The following is a 19436-nucleotide window of genomic DNA, read 5'->3' on the forward strand; positions in this document are numbered from 1 at the left end:
ATTGTGTTAACAAATTTAATTAACAAATAACGATGAACTGCTTATATTAACAAAGAACTGATTGCCCTTATGCAGCAGGTTCACAGCTGTTCATTTGGTGTTGGTTATTTTATTATAAGTAGAAAATAAGGTATAAGGTCAGTGTGGAGGAGTTATCAGCTGAGTGATTCAAAGGTAGAGTGAGTGAACTGGAAAGTGAGCATTTGGTCAAACTGGGGAACTCAGGTGCTGTAACTAAGGCTAATTACAAGAAGAAAACACTTCAGAGTGAGGTATGTGGAAAGGCATGGATTGAGATGCCAACCTTTAGTGAATCCAGCCGCAGATTGATGTTGTGAACCACAGTCTGACTTAAGTATAAGGACTGGTGTGTAGAATTTGAGAATGTTTTTAGCCTTTAAAAGTAAGAGTCTGTAGTGTTTTATTTTCTGAAAAATAGCTGGTTAAGTATAAAATTGGTACTGCTGGTTTACTTTTACAAAAGAAAACAGTGACAGTGAAGAGCAGGGAATCTAGAGTAAATTTTAAAAATTAGATCAAATACAATTGGGATGAAAGGATGGATGATGTTTTGCTGCTACAATATATAAAGTTGTTGCACATCAATGTTGTACTGAGTGAACGTATCTGTAATAAATAAGCTTGAGGAACTTTGAGTCAAGTTGAGGAGCTGGAATCTGAGCTGTAGATATAGTGTCACACCAGGGAAGAGGGAAAGTACCTGAATTCAAATATTCTCCGTAATTAGGGACAGGAAGGTATGATTACAGGTGAAGCAAGTATAAGGCTGTTGCAATTCAGGAGCCTCATGCCTTGAAATTGTCCAACAGTTATGAAGTTCTTGCAAGCTGTGTGAATGGGAATGTGAACTGCAGGGACCTTGAGTGAGCTGACCACAGTACTGTGGTAGAGGGGGTCATTTAAGTGCGGAAAGGAAATAGGAACATAGTGGAGGTATAGAACAGTACAATTGGGGGATAGATGATCATTTCTGTACGTTCCAGCAGGAGTCCCAAAGACTGTGCTGTTGGCCTGGTGCCAGGTTTAAGGACATCTCCTTAAGCTGGAGAAGAACTTGAAATGGGAGAGGAGAGATCCAGTTGATGCCATCCAAATTGGTACCAATTACATTGATTGGACTAGAAAAGAGATTCTGCTGAAATATTTTGAACATTTAGGAGTTAAATTGAATGTGCAGAACCTCAAAGGTGGTAATATTTGGATGATTACCTGAGCCATAAAGGTGAGTGTAGTCAAAAAAAGTTAAGACTACAGCTCAAAAGTGGGTGTGGAATGTGTTTCATCTCAAAGGGCACTACCTCAGTGCTATGTAGAAAGAAGCTATTCTGGTGAGACAAGCTTCCCTGGAACCAAATCAAATAACTAGGACTGTAGGTAGGGAGGTGGAAGGGTGTTGATTAGGGATTGGTAGAGGTGAAATAAAATCTTACAAAGCAAAACACTATGACAGCATTACAGGATCGCTATTTAGATAATGATACCCAGTGTGGGAAGGAAGGACAGAATGTACAAATATAGAAAACAACAGTAAATATGAACAAGTGGTGACAAAGTGGTAAACATATTTGATCATTACTGCATGTAAAATTTGAAACAAATTAACTGGATTAATGGCACAAATAGAAGTTAATGATTATGGTCTTCTGGCCATTACAGCTAATGTTGTGCCATTGTTTATGACTGCAATGAAAAGACAGGGAGTTATAGACCAGTGATCCTGATGTAAGTGGTGGATAAGTTGGGTTTACATAGTGATCAATGCCATTAATTAATTATTCAGGGGAATGTGACTTTTTGAAAGGATAGAAAGGAAGTAAATGGTAGTATAGTATGGAATAACTGCAGTAATTGCATTGAATGTGATTCTGGATGGTTGGATTTTCTTTGTCATTGCCTTGCACTTGTGGCATGAATGTTGCTTGTGACTTACCATCCAGGCTGGTTGTTGTCCACATCCTGCTGCAAATGGATGCAGATATTTTTAAAATTAGAGTCATAGTCATAGAGATGTACAGCACAGAAGCAGACCCTTCGGTTCAATTTGTCTACGCCGACCAGATATTCTAATCTAATCTAGTCCCAGTTGCCAGCACTTGGTCCATATCTCCCTTAAACCCTTTCTATTCATATACCCATCCAGATGCCTTTGAAATGCTGTAATTGTACCAGCCTCCACCACTTCCTCTGGCACATCAATCCATTCATACACCACCCTCTGCTTGAAAAGGTTGCACCTTAGGTCCCTTTTATATCTTTCCCCCTCACCCTAAACCTATGCCCTCTACTTCTGGATTTCCCCACCCCAGGGAAAAGATCTGGTCTAATTGACCTATCCATGACCTCGATGATTTTATAAACCTCGATAAGGTCACCCCTCAGCAACCGATGATCCAAGGAAAACAGCCCCAGCCTATTCAACCACTCCCTATAGCTCAAACCCTCCAACCCTGGCAACATCCTTGTAAATCTCTTCTGAACCGTTTCAAGTTTCATAACATCCTTCTGATAGGAGGGAGACCAGAATTGCACGTATTATTCCAAAGGTGGCCTAACCAATGTCCTGTACAGCTTCAACATGACCTCCCAACTCCTATACTAAATGCCTTCTTCACTATCCTATCTACCTGTAAATGCACTTTCAAAGAGTTATAAACCTGCACACCAAGGTATTTTCGTTCAGCAACACTCCCTAGGAGCTTACCATTAAAGTGTATAAGTCCTGCTAAGATTTGCTTTCCCAAAATACAACCCCTTGCATTTATCTAAATTAAACTCCATCTGCCACTTCTCAGTCCATTGGCCCATCTGATCAAGATCCCATTGTAATCTGAGGTATCCTTCTTCGCTGTCCACTGCACCTCTAATTTTGATGTCATCTGCAAACTTACCAGCTACACCACCCATGTTCACATCCAAATCACTTCTATAAATGACGAAAAGCAGTGAACCCAGCACCGATCTTTGTGGCACCCCACTGGTCACAGGCCTCCAGTCTGAAAAACAAAACCTTCCACCATCACCCTCTGTCTTCTACCTGTATTTTATGAGATCTAACCTTGCTAACCTTGTTGAATGCTTTCCTGAAGTTCATGTAGATCATGTCCATCACTCTGCCCTCATCAATCCTCTTTGTTACTTCTTCAAAGAACTCAATCAAGTTTGTGAGACATGATTTCCCATGTACAAAGCCATGCTGACTATCCCTAGTCAGTCCTTGCCTTTCCAAATACATGTAAATCCTGTCCCTCAGGATTCCCTCCAACAACTTGCCCACCATCACGTCAGTCTATGGTTCCCTGGCTTTTCCTCACCACCTTTTTTAAATATTGGCACCACGTATGCCAACCTCCAGTCTAGCAGCACCTTACCTGTGACTATCGATGATACAAATATCTCAGAGAGAGGCCCAGCAATCACTTCCCTAGCTTCCCCGGAAGAGTTCTAAGGTTCATCTGATCAGTTTCTGCAGATTTATCCCCCTTTTGTGTTTAAGACATCCAGCACCACCACCTCTGCAATATAGTCATTTTTCAAGATGTCACCATCTATTTCCCCACATTCTGTATCTTCCATGTCCCTCTGCACAGTAAACACTGATGCAAAGTTACTGATTTGGTTAGTATCTTCCCCATGTCCTGTGGTTCCACACAAAGGCTGCCTTGCTGAACTTTGAGAGTTCCTACTCTCTCTCTCTAGCTACTCTTTTGTCCTTCATATATTTATAAAATCCCTTTTGGATTCTCCTTAATCCTATTTGCCAAAGCAATCTCATGTCCCCTTTTTGCCCTCCTGTTTTCTCTCTCTCAAGTATATTCCTACTGCCTTTATACTCTAAGGATTCACTCAATCTTTGCTGTCCATACCTGACATATGCCAAACCTGGTCTTTGTGGCCATTCCACTTGTCCTTGGATTAAGTGCCATGCAAAAGCATTTTGGAGCCCAGTTAAGACTCAACCACATTTCTGTGACTCTGGAGTCACATGTAGGACAAACCAGGTTTAGGAGGCTGATGTTGTTCCTGCAAGAACATTAATGAACAAGATAGGTTTTTATGACAATCGATGATATCTCCACCCTCAACAAATCATTTCCAGATTTTTATTGGTGGAATTTAAATTCTGCCATTGTGGGCGGAACGATGGTTAGCACTGCTGCCTCACAGCACCAGAGACCTGGGTTCAATTCCCACCTCAGGCAACTGTCTGTGTGGAGGGGTAGGGTGTAGGTTTGCTCGCTGAGCTGTAGGTTTGATATCCAGACATTTCATTACCTGGCTAGGTAACAACATCAGTGGCGACCTCCAAGTAAAGCGTCTGTGTGGAGTTTGCACATTCTCCCCATGTCTGCCTGGGTTTCCTCTGGGTGCTCCGGTTTCCTCCCACAGTCCAAAAATGTGCAGGTTAGGTGAATTGGCCATGCTAAATTGCCCGTAGTGTTGGGTGAAGGGGTAAATGTAGGGGAATGGGTCTGGGTGGGTTGCTCTTCGGAGGGTCAGTGTGGAATTGTTGGGCCAAAGGGCCTGTTTCCTCATTGTAAGTAATCTAATCTGAACCAACGAGCATTAGTCTAGACCTCTGGATACTAGGGAATATGTTTTGGGCCTCTTTCAGAGGTATCTGTATCGTTGACCACCATGGGTAAAGTGCTGGAATACTGGAAGATGGCTAATTATGTGCCATTGTTTAAGAATGATTGACTGACTGACTGACTGGTCAGGCTATAGACCGGTTATCCTGATGTCACTGGTGGATAAGTTGTGGAAGGGGATTCTGAGAGATAGGATTTATATGTATTGGAAAGGCAAGGAGTGATTTCACCATACCCCTCTCTGAGGATGAAAGATTTTCTTCCCAGCCCTGCCGTGTTTTCATCATCCTTCCAGAACTACCCCTCTCTGAGGATGAAAGACTTTCTTGAAATGCAAAACTTGCGCCCACACCTCCGCCTTACTTCCCTCCAAGGCCCCAAGGGATACTTCCATATCCGCCACAAATTCAACTGCACCTCCACATACATCATCTATTGCGTCCGCTGCACCCGATGTGGCCTCCTCTATATTGGGGAGACAGGCCGCCTACTTGCAGAACGTTTCAGAGAACACCTCTGGGACACCCGGACCAACCAACCCAACCACCCCGTAGCTCAACACTTCAACTCCCCCTCCCACTCCACCAAGGACATGCAGGTCCTTGGACTCCTCCGTCGCCAGACCATAGCAACACGACAGTTGGAGGAAGAGCACCTCATCTTCCGCCTAGGAACCCTCCAACCACAAGGGATGAACTCAGATTTCTCCAGTTTCCTAATTTCCCCTCCCCCCACCTTGTCTCAGTCAAATCCCTCAAACTCAGCACCACCTTCCTAACCTGCAATCTTCTTCCTGACCTCTCTGCCCCCGCCTCACTCTGGCCTATCACCCTCACCTTGACCTCCTTCCACCAATCACATTTCCAACGCCCCTCCCCCAAGTCCCTCCTCCCTACCTTTTATCTTAGCCTGCTGGACACACTTTCCTCATTCCTGAAGAAGGGCTTATGCCTGAAACGTCGATTCTCATGTTCCTTGGATTCTGCCTGACCTGCTGCGCTTTTCCAGCAACACATTTTCAGCAGTGATTATGGATAGTAAGCATGGCTTTTGAGTAGGAGATTGTGTCTCACAAATTTGATTTAAGTTTTTTTTTGAAGAGGTTACCAAGAAGATAGATGGAGGCAGAGTGGTCAGTATTGTCTACATGTGTCTCGCATGGTAGATTCCTTAGTCAGGTCAGATCACATGGGATCCAGGGAGAGAGAGCCAATTGGATATAACATTAGCTCTATAGTGGAGAATAGAGGCCTGGAGGCCTGTGACTAGTAAGGCTTGGTTCTGGGTCCACTATTGTTTGTCATTGAAGGAAAAATATAGGAAGTATGGTTAGTGAGTTTGCAGATGACACTAAAATTGCTGGTATAGTGAACAGTGAAAAAGATTATCTAATAGTACAATGAGCACTTGATGAGATGGGCCAATGGGCCGAGAAGTGGCAGATGGAGTTTAATTTAGATAAATGCAAGGTGTTACATTTCAGTAAGTCAAAGTAGAGCAGGACTTATACAGTTAATGGTAGGGCTCTGGGGAGTGTTGTTGAACAGAGATACCTAGGGATGCAAGTACTTCGTTCATTGAAAGTATTGAAGGCATCGCATATTGACAGGATTGTTAAAGCATTTGGTACATTTGCCTTAATTGGTCAGAGCATTGGGATGTAATGTGTGGCTGCACAAGACATCGGTGAGGCCACTTTTGGAATACTGACTGCAACTTTGGTCACTCTGCTATAGGAAGGATTTTGTTAAACTAGAAATGATACAGAAAAGATTAACGAGGGTATTGCTGAGACTGGAGAGTTTGTTATAAGGAAAGGCTGGATAGGCTAGGACTTTTCTCCTGGAGTGTGGAAGGCCGAGGGGTAACTTGATAGAGGTTTATAAAACCATGAGGGGCATAGATAAGATGAATAGTTGGGGTCTTTTTCCAAGGAAGGGAGTGGGTCCAAGACTAGAGGGCATAAGTTTAAGGTGAGAAGAAAGATTTTAGAAGGGTCCTGAAGGGCAATGTTTTCACACACAGGGTGGTATCATATATGGAATGAGCTAGCAGGGGTGGGTACAACTACACATTTGAAAGACATTTGGACAGGTACATAATTAAGAAAGATTGAAAGGGATATGGACTAAATGCAGGCAAATGGGACTACTTCAATTTAGGAAACCTGGTTGGCATGGATGAGTTGGACTGATGGGTTTGTTTAGGTGCTGTAAGACTAGTCCAGTAACATAACTGAGATCAGGAAACTATTATAGTTTTCGTTCTGCCTCCTCCTGGTCCATGATCCCACCACCAAAATTCATGCAAGTATTCTTTAGAATGATATTAACCTCTCCTTTAGAGATTTTTACTCCACAGCTTCCAAACTCTGATAAAACCAGTTTCCAGGTGGTTTGCTAATTCTTTATGCTTCATGACAGGATACCACAAATTGTGAAGTCCCCAGATGAGGAGGTATGAACTAGTTCTCCTTCTGTATTCAAAACTGCAAGAAATGGGGGAGATACTAAACGGGTATTTTGCATCAGTGTTTACTGTGGAGAAGGACATGGAAGATATACAATGTGTGGAAATAGATGGTGATATCTTGAAAAATGTTCAAATTACAGAGGAGAAAGTGCTGAATGTCTTACAACACATTAAAGGGATAAATCCGCAGGACCTCCTCAGGTGAACCCCCGAACTCTGAGAAGCTAGGGAAGTGACTGCTGGGCCTCTTGCTGAGGTATTTGTATCGTAGATAGTTACAGTTGGGGTGGCGGAAGATAGGAGGTTGGCTAAAATAGTGCCACTATTTAAGTAAGGACAAGCCAGTGAACTATAGGCCAGTGAGTCTGACATCGGTGGTGGGCAAGTTGTTGGGGGGAATCCTGAGGGACAGAATTTACTGTAATTGGAAAGGCAAGAACTGATTAGGGATAGTCAACCTAGTGTTGTGTGTGGGGAAATCATGTCTGTCAAACTTGATTTTGTTTTTCAAAGAAGTAACAAAGAGGATTGATAAGGAACGAGCAGTGGACGTGACCTTTGTGGACATAAATAAGGCGTTTGACAAAATTCCTCATGGTAGACTGGTTAGCAAGATTAGATCACATGGAATACAGGGAGAACTAGCCATTTGGATACAGAACTGGCCCAAAGATAGAAGACAGAGGGTAGTGGTGGGCATTGCTTTTCAGGAGGCCTCTAACCAGATAAGTTAATTACTTTAGATAAATGGGAGGTGCTGCATTTTGGAAAGGCACATCAGAGCAGGACTTATACACTTAATGGTAAGGTCCTGGAGAATGTTGCTGAACATAGAGACCTTGGAGTGCAGGTTCACAGCTCCTAGGAAGTGGAGTCGCAGACACATTGGACAGTGAAGAAGGCGTTTGGTATGATTTTTCCTTTATTTGTCAGAGCATTGAGTCTTTGAGTTGGGAGGTCATGTCATGCCTGTACACGACATTGATTAGGCCGCTTTTGGAATAGTATGTGCAATTCTGGTCTTCCTCCTATAGGAAGGATGTTGTGAAACTTGAAAGGGTTCAGAAAAGATTTGTAAGGATGTTGCCACTGTTGGAGGGTTTGAGCTATACGGAGAGGCTGAATAGGCTAGGGCTGTTTTCCATGGAGCATTGGAGGCTGAGGGGTCACCTGAAAGAGGTTTGTAATATAATGAGGGGCATCAACAAGATCGTTTCCTGGGTGGGGGATTCCAGAACTGGAGGGCATAGGTTTAGGGTGAGAGGGATAAGATTTAAAAGGGACCTAAGCGGCAACATTTCTACACAGGCTAGTGCATGTATGGAATGAGCTACAAAGGAAATGGTGGAGGTTCTTGCAATTGCAACATTTAAAAGGCATCTGGATGGATATATGAATAGGAAGGGTTTAAGGGGATATTGGCCAAGTGGTGGTAAATGGGACTTGATTAATTTAGGGCATCTGGTCGGCATGGATGAGTTGGACCGAACAGTCTGTTTTTGTGCTGTACAGTCTATGACTCTATGACCTGCCTTTGCATTTGTCATAAAGTTTATTTATAAAGTATCCCCCCCCCCCATTGTGGATAACTTTGTCCCATATCAAATGAACTTATGTTTGAAAGGGAGCCAATTTAACCAAGTTTTCTCAAGTTAACAAAGAAGAGACTTTTGGTTACTAATTGTGAGAAGAATTAACAATATAATACGCGCACACACTGATTAGAAGTGCGAAGTGACTCCAAGTAAAGATGTAAGTTTTGTTAAGAAAAACTTCAGTGTCTAAGCTATTTGTGAACAGAGAATAGTAGACCATTGCAGCTTTTACAGTGATTGTTGGCATTAGTGGTTGAATGGATGAAACTGAGATTCTTGGTTTTGTAACTTGATTTAAATTCTTTTGTCCTTTCAGTGGCTTGCAGATTGCACCTAAATTGGAAGGGGAATAATATACTGGCAGGGAGACTAGAACTGCTCAGGAGGATTTAAACTAGTGGGGTGGGGGTGAGACCAAGGAGATAGTGAGGAAAGAGATCAATCTGAGATGGAACAATTCGAGAAAAGAAGCAAGTCAAATAGTCAGGGACAAAGCAGAGAACAAGGTAGGATTGACAAATTAAACTGAATTTATTTCAACGCAAGGGGCCTAACAGAGAAGGCAGATGAACTCAGGGCATGGTTAGGAACATGGGACTGGGATATCATAGCAATTTCAGAGACATGGCTCAGGGATGGACAGGACTGGCAGCTTAATGTTCCAGGATACAAATGCTACAGGAAGGATAGAAAAAGAGGCAAGAGGAGAGGGAGTGGCGTTTTTGATAAGGGATAGCATTACAGCTGTACATAGGATATTCCTGGAAATACATCCAGGGAAGTTATTTGGGTGGAACTGAGAAATAAAGGGATGATCACCTTTATTGGGGTTGTAATATAGACCCCCTAATAGTTAGAGGGAAATTGAGAAACAAATTTGTAATGAGATTTCAGTTATCTGTAAGAACAATAGGGTGCTTCTGATAGGGGATTTTAACTTTCCAAACATAGACTGGGACTGCCATAGTGTTAAGAGTTTAGATGGAGAGGAATTTAAGCATGTATAAGAAAATTTTCAGCACAATGATCGGTGCTGGGTCCACTACGTTTCGTCATTTATATAAATGATTTGGATGCGAACATAAGAGGTATAGTTAGTAAGCTTGCAGATGACACCAAAATTGGAGGTGTAGTGGACAGTGAAGAAGGTTACCTCGGGATCCTGATCAGATGACCCAATGGGCTGAGAAGTGGCAGATGGAGTTTAATTTAGATAAATGTGAGGTGCTGCATTTTGGGAAAGCAAAACTTAGCAGGACTTATACACTTAATGGTGAGGTCCTTGGGAGTGTTGCTGAATAAAGAGACCTGGGAGTGCAGGTTCATAGCTCCTTGAAAGTGGATTTGCAGGAAGATAGGATAGTGAAGAAAGCGTTTGGTAGATATTTGGTATTGAGTACAGGAGTTGGGTGAGAGGGGAAAGATATAAAAGAGACCTAAGGGGCAACTTTTTCATGCAGAGGGTGGTATGTGTATGGAATGAACTGCCAGAGGATGTCGTGGAGGCTGGTACAATTGCAACATTTAAGAGGCATTTGGATGGGTATATGAATAGAAAAGGTTTGGAGGGACATGGGCCGGGTGCTGGCAGGTGGGACTAGATTGTGTTGGGATATCTGGTTGGCATGGACGGGTTGGACCAAAGGGTCTGTTTCCATGCTGTACATCTCTGTGACTTTATGACTCTATTGTAGGACATTGGTTAGGCCACTGTTGGAATATTGCATGCAATTCTGGTCGTCTCCCTATTGGAAAGATGTTGTACAAATTGAAAGGGTTCAGAAAAGATTTACCAGGATGTTGCCAGGGTTGGAGGATTTGAGCTATAGGGAGAGTCTGAACAAGCTGGGGCTGTTTTTCCTGGAGCGTCAGAGGCTGAGGGGTGACCTTATAGAGGTTTACAAAATTGAGGAGCATGGATAGGATAAGTAGGCAAAGTCTTTTCCCTGGGGTGGGGGAAGTCCAGAACTAGAGGGCATAGGTTTGGGGTGAGAGGGGGAAGATATAAAAGAGACCTAAAGGGCAACTTTTCCACGCTGAGGCTGGTGCGTGTGTAGAATGGGCTGCTAGAGGATGTGGTGGAGGCTGGTACAATTGCAACATTTAAGAGGCATTTGGATGGGTATATGAATAGAAAGGGTTTGGAGGGATATGGGCCAGGTGCTGGCAGGTGGGACTAGATTGGTTTGGGATATCTGTTTGGCATGGACGAGTCAGACCGAAGGGTCTATTTCCATGCTGTACATCTCTATGACTCTATAATCAATCAGTGCTTTCCTATTCTTGCCATGAATTGGAAAACATCATCAACTTTGCTTCCAATTTCAACATACCTGTTGTCTTTAAATGGTATATTTCTGAATCTTCCCTTCCTTGACTTGTCTCTCAATTCTGGACATAGACTATGAACAAATATTAATCCTCTCTTACTTTGTCTTGCACCCTGCTTCCTAAAAAGATTCAATTTTATTCTCCTACTTTCTTCTTTGTATCTCTTTTCATTATGTAATTTCCTATTTCAAGACTTAGAGATGTCCTCATTTCTTCAAACTGAACAAACACCAACCTTCCACATAAACCACTGTCATTGACAGCACCATTGACCATGTCCATCTGTTTCCTGCACTTGTACTCTCACCCCTTCTGGAGCCACATTAGGATTCACCTTGTCCTCACCTTCCAACCCATCACTTTCCATATTCAATGGATCAACTTCCACCATTTCTATCAATTCCACTGTGATGCTTCCACCAAACAAATCTTCCTTTCTCCTTTCAGCACTTTGAAGACATTAATATTTGTAGCAGCCTGCTCCATTACTCAATCAGTTCTAATACACCAGCCACAAAACGTTTTGTCGCGTGTACATCTGCCATTTACTGCTGTTTGCTCAATATCAAAGGTCCAAAACACACCTTTCAGATGAGACCTGCTTTAAGGTTAGTGAGTTTTAAGAAGATTTGTAGCTTAGGTTGAGGTTCTGGATGGTAAGTTTGCTCACTGGGCTGGAAGGTTCATTTTCAGATGTTTCCTCTCCGTACTAAGTCACATCATCAGTGAGCCTCTGCTCAAGCACTGGTGGTATGGCCTGCTTTTTATTTGTGTTTAGGTTTCTGAGGGTTGGTGATGTCACTTCCTGTTATTTTTCTCAGGTGTGGTAAATGGAATCCAAGTCAATGTATTTGCTAATAGAGTTCCAGTTAGAGTGCCGTGCTTCTAGGAATTCTCACATGTGTCTCTGTTTGACTTGTCCTCGGAGGGATGTGTTATCACAGTTGAAGTGGTGTCCTTCCTCATCTCTATGTAAAGATACTAGTGAGAGTGGGTCATGTCTTTGTGTGGCTACTTGACATTCATGTATCTTGGTAGCTAGTTTTCTGCCTGTTTGTCCAAGCTGAGCTACAAATCTTCTCAAAACTTGCTAATACCTATGAGTGCAATATCCTCAAACTGGCCCAAAAATGGGAAACCAATACCATCCGACAGTGTCACCTACGAACAGCTGTACTTCCTGCATGAATGCCTAAGGAAACCAGTACTAACTAAATATCTTAAATACCAATCTCCCCGTAATATCCCACTAGCCAAAAGAACAGCAGAGTAAAACGGCTGCAGAATGCTTAGAGAAATGATTAATGATACCTACAACAGACTCCATAAATACAACTGGGAAATTTTGCGCCAAAAAACTTTACTCACTGGTACCTGGAACATCACCTTCCAGGTTAGCCAAGGAGCTACACCAAAGACTAAAACACTTAGCAAAAGACTCACACCACTCCATCCACTCCACCCAAGAATTCCTGAAGACCATCAAAGACACCAAGATAGAAGAGGATGAAGTAATGGTCTCCTTTGATGTAACAGCCCTGTTCACATCTATCAACATCAACCTGGCTAAGGAAACACTGACTACACTATTAGAAAAACCAAAAACACATACACCAAACATCACTAACTTCATCAGCAATGACAATATCGTCTAGCTAGAGGACCTGTGCCATACCACCCACTTCACCTTCAACAACAATATCGACAGACAAACCAATGGAACACCCATGGGATCTCTGATATCAGGGTTCTTGGCAGAGACAGTAATGCAGAGACTTGAACAAACAGCTCAGCCAACCATCCAACCCAAACTTTGGGTCCGCTATGTGGATGACACCTTTGTCATCACGAAACAAAACAAATTATAGGAAACCTTCAAGACCATCAATAATATCCTTACTGGCATACAATTCACGAAAGAGGAGGAAAACAACTGTCATTCCTAGATGTCGCAGTAGAGCGAACAGCCCAAGGGGAACTTCAAACCAGCGTCTTCAGGAAAACAACCCGTACGGATCAAATACTGAACTACAGAAGCAATCATCCCAACACCCACAAACTGAGCTGCATTAGAACATTATTTCAATGAGCCACCACACACTGCAGTGCAAAGAAACCATGAAAGGCAGTGGAAAATTTTGAATACCTATACAGTGTATTTAAAAAAAATGGGTACCCAATGAACACAGTCTGCCAATTTTCTCAGCAACAAACCCAAACAAGCAGACAAAACCTGCCCAGAAACCCTAGCCACACTCCCCTACATCAAAGACATCTCGGCAATGACTACCACACTACTCAGATCCCTTGGCATCATAGTAGCCCACAAACCGACCAAAACCCTAAAACAGCAGCTTGAAAGACCCTATACAAACAAAAAGGAAACTTAATGTCATTTACAAAATACCTTGCAAGGACTGTAACAAACACTACATTGGAGAAACGGGCAGAAACTAGCCACTAGGATACATGAACATCAACTAGCCACAAAGACATGACCCATTCTCACTAGTACCTTCACATACAGATGAGGAAGGATACCACTTTGACTGGGACAACACATCCATCCTAGGACAAACCAAATGGAGACACATATGAGAATTCCTAGAAGCATGGTATTCCAACTGGAACTCTATCAACAAACACATTGACTTGGATCCTATTTTATACCCCCTGAGAAAAAGAATAGGAAATGACATTGCCAACCCAGGGAAACATAAACACACAAATAAAAAGTGAACCATACCACCAGTGCTTCACTGGAGGCTCACTGTTACCTAGTATAGTGACAAAATGTCTGAAACGAACCTTCCAGCCCAGCGAACAAACTTACATCCAGATGATTTAAGGTATATTTCTTTCACTTCACAAAATATACTTTTCTCACAAGGTGATTAGTTGCATAATGGGGAGATCAAATGCAGATTGAGTGACTGTTTTGCAGTCAGTCTGTAAGCATGACCCTAGTTTTGCATTGCTGATCATAGAATCATAGAGTTATACAGCACAGAAACCAACCCTGAAATCCAACTTGTCCGTGCCGACCAGCCTTCCAAAATTAATTTAGATTGATTTAGCCAATCGTCCAGATGACTTTTAAATGTTGTAACTGTATCAGCCTCCTCCACGTCCTCTGGTAGCTCGTTCTATATATGCACCAATCTCTGCTTGAAAAAGTTGCCCTTTAGGTCCTGTTTAAATCTTGCCCCTCTCACCTTAAACCTATGCCCCATAGTTATGGACAGTGCTACCTTGGGGCAATTCACCCTATTCATGCCTGTCGTGATTTTAGAAACCTCTATAAGGTCACCCCTCAACCTATGACACTCCAGGGAAAATAGCCCAAGCCTACTCAGCCTTTTCATTTCCAGGGCGTTCTGGTATAACGCATGTTTCTTCAATGTGAATTGACTACAACACGATTGATGTATCGTGGACAGTGGTTGTATAACACAAACTTTCTACTGATTGGGTAAAGTGATTTTCTATAGCAGTTTTCCCTAGCACTATTTTCTGGAGCATGGGGTTACAGAGGAACACAATTGCCGTGTTATAGCAGAACAACCTGTAGCTTAAACCCTGCAAACCCACCAACATACTTGTAAATCGTTTCTACACTCTTTCAAGTTTAATGACCTCGTTCCTATAGCAGGGAGACCAGAATTGAACATGGTATTTTAAAAGTTGCCTAACCAATGTCCTGTGTAGTTGCAACACTGATTCTTCTTCCTGCACACCGCTGGCCATGTCCTCCAGTCCAAAAAACAACTCTTCACAATCACTGTCTCCAACCTTCAAGCCAATTTTGTCCAATGGTTAGCTTGCATTGGCATTTTAATTCTACATCTTAACAGATGTCTCCATTCTTAGCCTCCTCCATTGTTTCACTATTGCTCAAAAAACAACAAGTTAGAGTCATAAAGCTGTACATGGAAACAGACCCTTTGATCCAACTCATCCATGCTGACCAGACATCTGAAATAAATCTAGTCCCATTTCTCAGCATTTGGCCCATATTCCCTCTCAGCCATTCCTATTAATATACCCATGCAGATACCTGTTTAAATATTGTAATTATACCAGTCTCCACCACTTCCTCTGGCAACTCATTCCATACATTCACCACGCTCTGAGTGAAAAGGTTGCCCCTTAGGTCTCTTCTTAATGCTTTCCCCTCTCATCCTAAACCTTACTTTCTAGTTGTGGACTCTCCCACCCTGGGGAAAAGCCTTGGCTATTCACCCTATCCTTACCCTTCATGATTTTATAAACTTCTCTAAGGTCACCCCTCAGTCTTTGATGTTCCATGGAAAATAGTGCCAGCTGATTCAGTGTCTCCCAACAACTCAAATCCTGCAACTCTGGCAATATCCTTATAAATCTTCTGAACCCTTTAAAGTTTCATGACATCCTTCACATAGCAGGGAGACCAGTATTCCAAAAGTGGCCAAATCAATGTCCTGTCCAGCCACAACTTGACCTCCCAACTCCTATACTCTATGCACTGACCAATAAAGGCAAGCATATCAAACACCACCTTCACAATCCTGTCCACCTGGGATTCCATTTTCAAGGAACTTCTCTTTGACTTTATAAATTTGCAATCTCAAAATTTAATGTAATCTAAAGCAGGTTCTGCAGATCCTGGAGATCTGAAATACAAATAGAAAATATTGGAGAATCTTAGGCAGCTCTGGCAGTGTCTGTGCAGTCAGATACTGAGTTCACATTTTGAAATATGACTTTTCTTTGGAACTGAATGCACCTGAAAAAATAATGGGTTTTATGCTGTCAAAAAGAAGGAAAGGGGAGCAAGTGGAACAGATGATAAGGATGCCCCAGACCAAAAGGTATAAGGAATACCAATGGTAATAGATATACAAATGAAAAGTAGCTATGAATGGTTGCTGTTAAGACTAGCTAACCTATTTTCAGCCATTAACTTAAGTTGTTGAAGTTCCCATGTTAACATGTCTTGCTTTGATACTAGAATTCTGTTCTAGGCCTGTTGCAGTTGTCCAGTGAAACCCTGTTCGAAACTGGAGCAACAATACCTCACTTTCTACTTTAGCACTTTATGGCCTTCGGAACTTAACATTTAATTCAACAACTGCAGACCATGAACTGTGTCCTCCCTTTTAATCGTACTCCATTTTTCCCTCTCCTCAGTGATTTGTTTGTCTGGGTTTGCTGTCAGCAGAACTGATCTAATTTTTTCATCTAAATCTTTTTTCAGCTACCATTAGCACTCCTTTTGCCTTGGGGTATTTGGTCTGTCTTCCCTCGTTTTGGATCTGAAGGTTCAAAGAGTCATATTGGACTCAAATCATTCACACTGTTTTCGTCCTGTTTTTTTCTCTTGTTTTTGGATAGTGTCTGTTCAGCACTTTGCCATTCATGCCTCCTCTTGTTACAGCATCACTTTTGCTTTGGCCTTAGCTTGTCATTGACTCTCTCCTGCCTTCCAGTCTTTAACAGATTTTCTTGTTTCCATTATCCACCTTTGCCCTATTTTACCTCCTTGAAACTATTACACTTCTAATAGTTGGGGTAAATGTTTAACTCAGAGGCTGTCTGAGCTGCTGACAGTTGACAGCATTCTCTTTTTTTTCATTGTGAATGTTTTCAGTCCTGTTACCCTCCTTCAGAACTAGAGGCAGCTTCGAAAAGATGATATACTGATGACAGAGAGCAGAAGGAGCAAAGGATATTTGGAGAGGGAGTCCAGAGAGAGAAGAGAAGATAGGCAGACAAAGGGTTTGTTCATAGTAGGCTAGGAAATAACACAAGCCAGATAGGTGATAGTGTAGATTAAGCAGTTGAAAATGGGTGGTTGTATTGAAGAAGGCCTATTTTATGACAGGACTTGGGATTGTGGGAGTAGGTAATAGACGAGGAATAAGTGTTCATGCTCTGAAATTGTTAAATTCAGTTTTGAGTCCTAAAGGTCATGAGGTGCCGAAGTAGAGGGCGTGGTGTACCTCTGTTTATGATGAGCTTTGTTAGAGCACTGTAGCAGGCCTGAGCCAGAAAGGTTGACATGGGAACATGGTGATTTATATTGAAATGGCATTCATGAGTGTTCTGCAATTACCCCAGTCTGCAATTTGTGTCTCCAATATAGAGGAAAACACATGTCTATCTCAGACCTGCTCCAGCAAAGCTCAAGGCAATATATGGTTTATTACCTACCCCACAACCCCAGGTGTTGTCTCAATATGGCAAAATAACAGCCAATCCATTTTCAATTACTCAGACTTCCCATTATCATCATCTAGCTACTTCTTCTTCGCTGTTGTCTGGAAAAGCACAGCAGGTCAGGCAGCATCTGAGGAGCAGGAGAATCGACGTTTCAGGCATAAGCCCTTCATCAGGAAAATCTTTAGATGGGAGATCCCCAGAGGTGATGAGTTTGTGGATGGTCTGGGAGTTGATGGTTTGGTGATGGGAGGCGAGGTTGTGGTTGAGGGGTCAGTGGGAGGATGTGTCTGTGAGTTGGTGCTTGGCTTCAGCGGTGTGGAGGTCGGTGTGCCAAACTACTACTGCTGCCCCCCCCCCCCCCCCCCCCCCCCCCCCCTTGTCTGCGGGTTTGATGGTGAGATTGGAGTGGAGGACTGCCTGTTGGGAGGGTGGGAGGTTGGAGTGGGTGAGAGGGGAGGACAGGTTGAGGCGGTCGATGTAACGCTGGTGGCAGTTTCATGATGAAGGGCTTCTGCCCGAAACGCCAATTCTCCTGCTCCTTGGATGCTGCCTGACCTCCTGTGTTTTTTCCAGCACCACACTCTCGACTCTGACCTCCAGCATCTGCAGTCCTCACTTTCTCCTACTCCTTCCCTGGCCTAGTATCAATAATCTTTTGTCTGCCTATGTTTTTTCTCTCTCGCTGTCTGCTCATTTCTCTCCTCCTACCCCCGTATCAGCAGAAATGCCATCTCTTCCTAGTTGTCCTGCTTCTAATTGTGAAGGGGTCATTTAACTCAAAACGTCAATTCTGTTTTCTCTCCATAGATGCTGCAAGTGTTTCTGAGTTTCTCTAGCAATTTCTGTTTTTGTTTTATTTAATTGATATAATATGTTTTTGTTTTATTTCTGTTTTCATTGCTAAGATGTGGAAGTGCTGGTGTTACACGGGGATGGACAAAATTAAAAATCTCACAACATTAGATTATTGTCCAACAGGTTTATTTGAAAGTACAAGCTTTCAAACCACTGCTCCTCATCGGGTTGCTCGGAGGCCGGGATCGGAGGACACAGAATTTAGAATGAAAGATCAAAATGTCATACAACTGATGTGATGTACTAAACAAACGTAGATTACTGTTAAGTCTTTAATCATTTCGAATGGGGATGCAGGTTTCGATTGATTACTATGTAAATCCCAGATTTTCTTTCAAGTCATAGCCCCAAGATAACTTAAGGTTTTATCAGTATATTTTAAAAAAGGTGACATCTCCACTCAGATAATGCATTAAATGAGTGAAATTTAAAGTCTGTCTGTATCTCAACCTTTAGTCACACTGGTTCTATTTCCAAAGTAGGAATTTATAAAATGTCACATTGACTGCCTACAGATTGTGTGCTTTTTGAACAAAATAAAATGTACCTGCAAACGCAAATTCACCCATAAACTTGTGGGTGTGAGGGAGAGGAGATGTGCATGCTTAATAGAGTTTGTGCACGTCTGTGACAGAGGGTATGCCGTGTGTGTGTGTGTGTGTGTGTGTGTAAATGTGCGGGTGTATAGTGTGGTGAGGTCACCTGTAGTGTGGGTTCATGTCACAAACATATATTCTGTTACATTCATGCACACTCTCAAGCACACACACAGTGTGTGTGTGTGTGTGCTTGAGAGTGTGCATGAGTGTATCAGAATATATGCCTGTGACACTGTGTGTTTGTCTCTCTCTCTTTCCCCCTCCCTCATATGCGTGTGAGGGACTGAATTTGCATTCGCAGATTTGTATTTGCAGATACATTCTATTTTGTTCAAAAAGCACACAATCTATAAGCAATCAGACCATGTTACATTTTATAAGTTCCTACTTTGGAAATAGAACCAGTCTGACTTAAAGTTGAGGTACAGACAGACTCTAACCTCACTCCTTTTAATGCATTCTTTGAGCTGAGATGTCACCTTTTTCTTAATATACTGATAACTTAAGGTTTTATCTCTGGGCTGTGACTAGAAAGAAATGCTGGGACTTGCATATTAATCAATCGAAACCTGCATCTACATTCTTAGTGATATGAAGACGTAACAGCAATATTGGTTTCAAGTATAAATTCTTCATCAGAAAGGGGCCCGTAGCCCCCACGCCACAAATGCATGATGAAGGGCTTTTGCTCAAAACGTGGATTCTCCTGCTCCTCAGATGCTGCCCGACCAGCTGTGCTTTTCCAGCACAACACTTTTTTTGACTGATCTCCA

This window comes from Chiloscyllium punctatum, chromosome 8, assembly GCF_047496795.1.
Source record: "Chiloscyllium punctatum isolate Juve2018m chromosome 8, sChiPun1.3, whole genome shotgun sequence".
In the NCBI taxonomy this organism is placed as follows: Eukaryota; Metazoa; Chordata; class Chondrichthyes; order Orectolobiformes; family Hemiscylliidae; genus Chiloscyllium; species Chiloscyllium punctatum.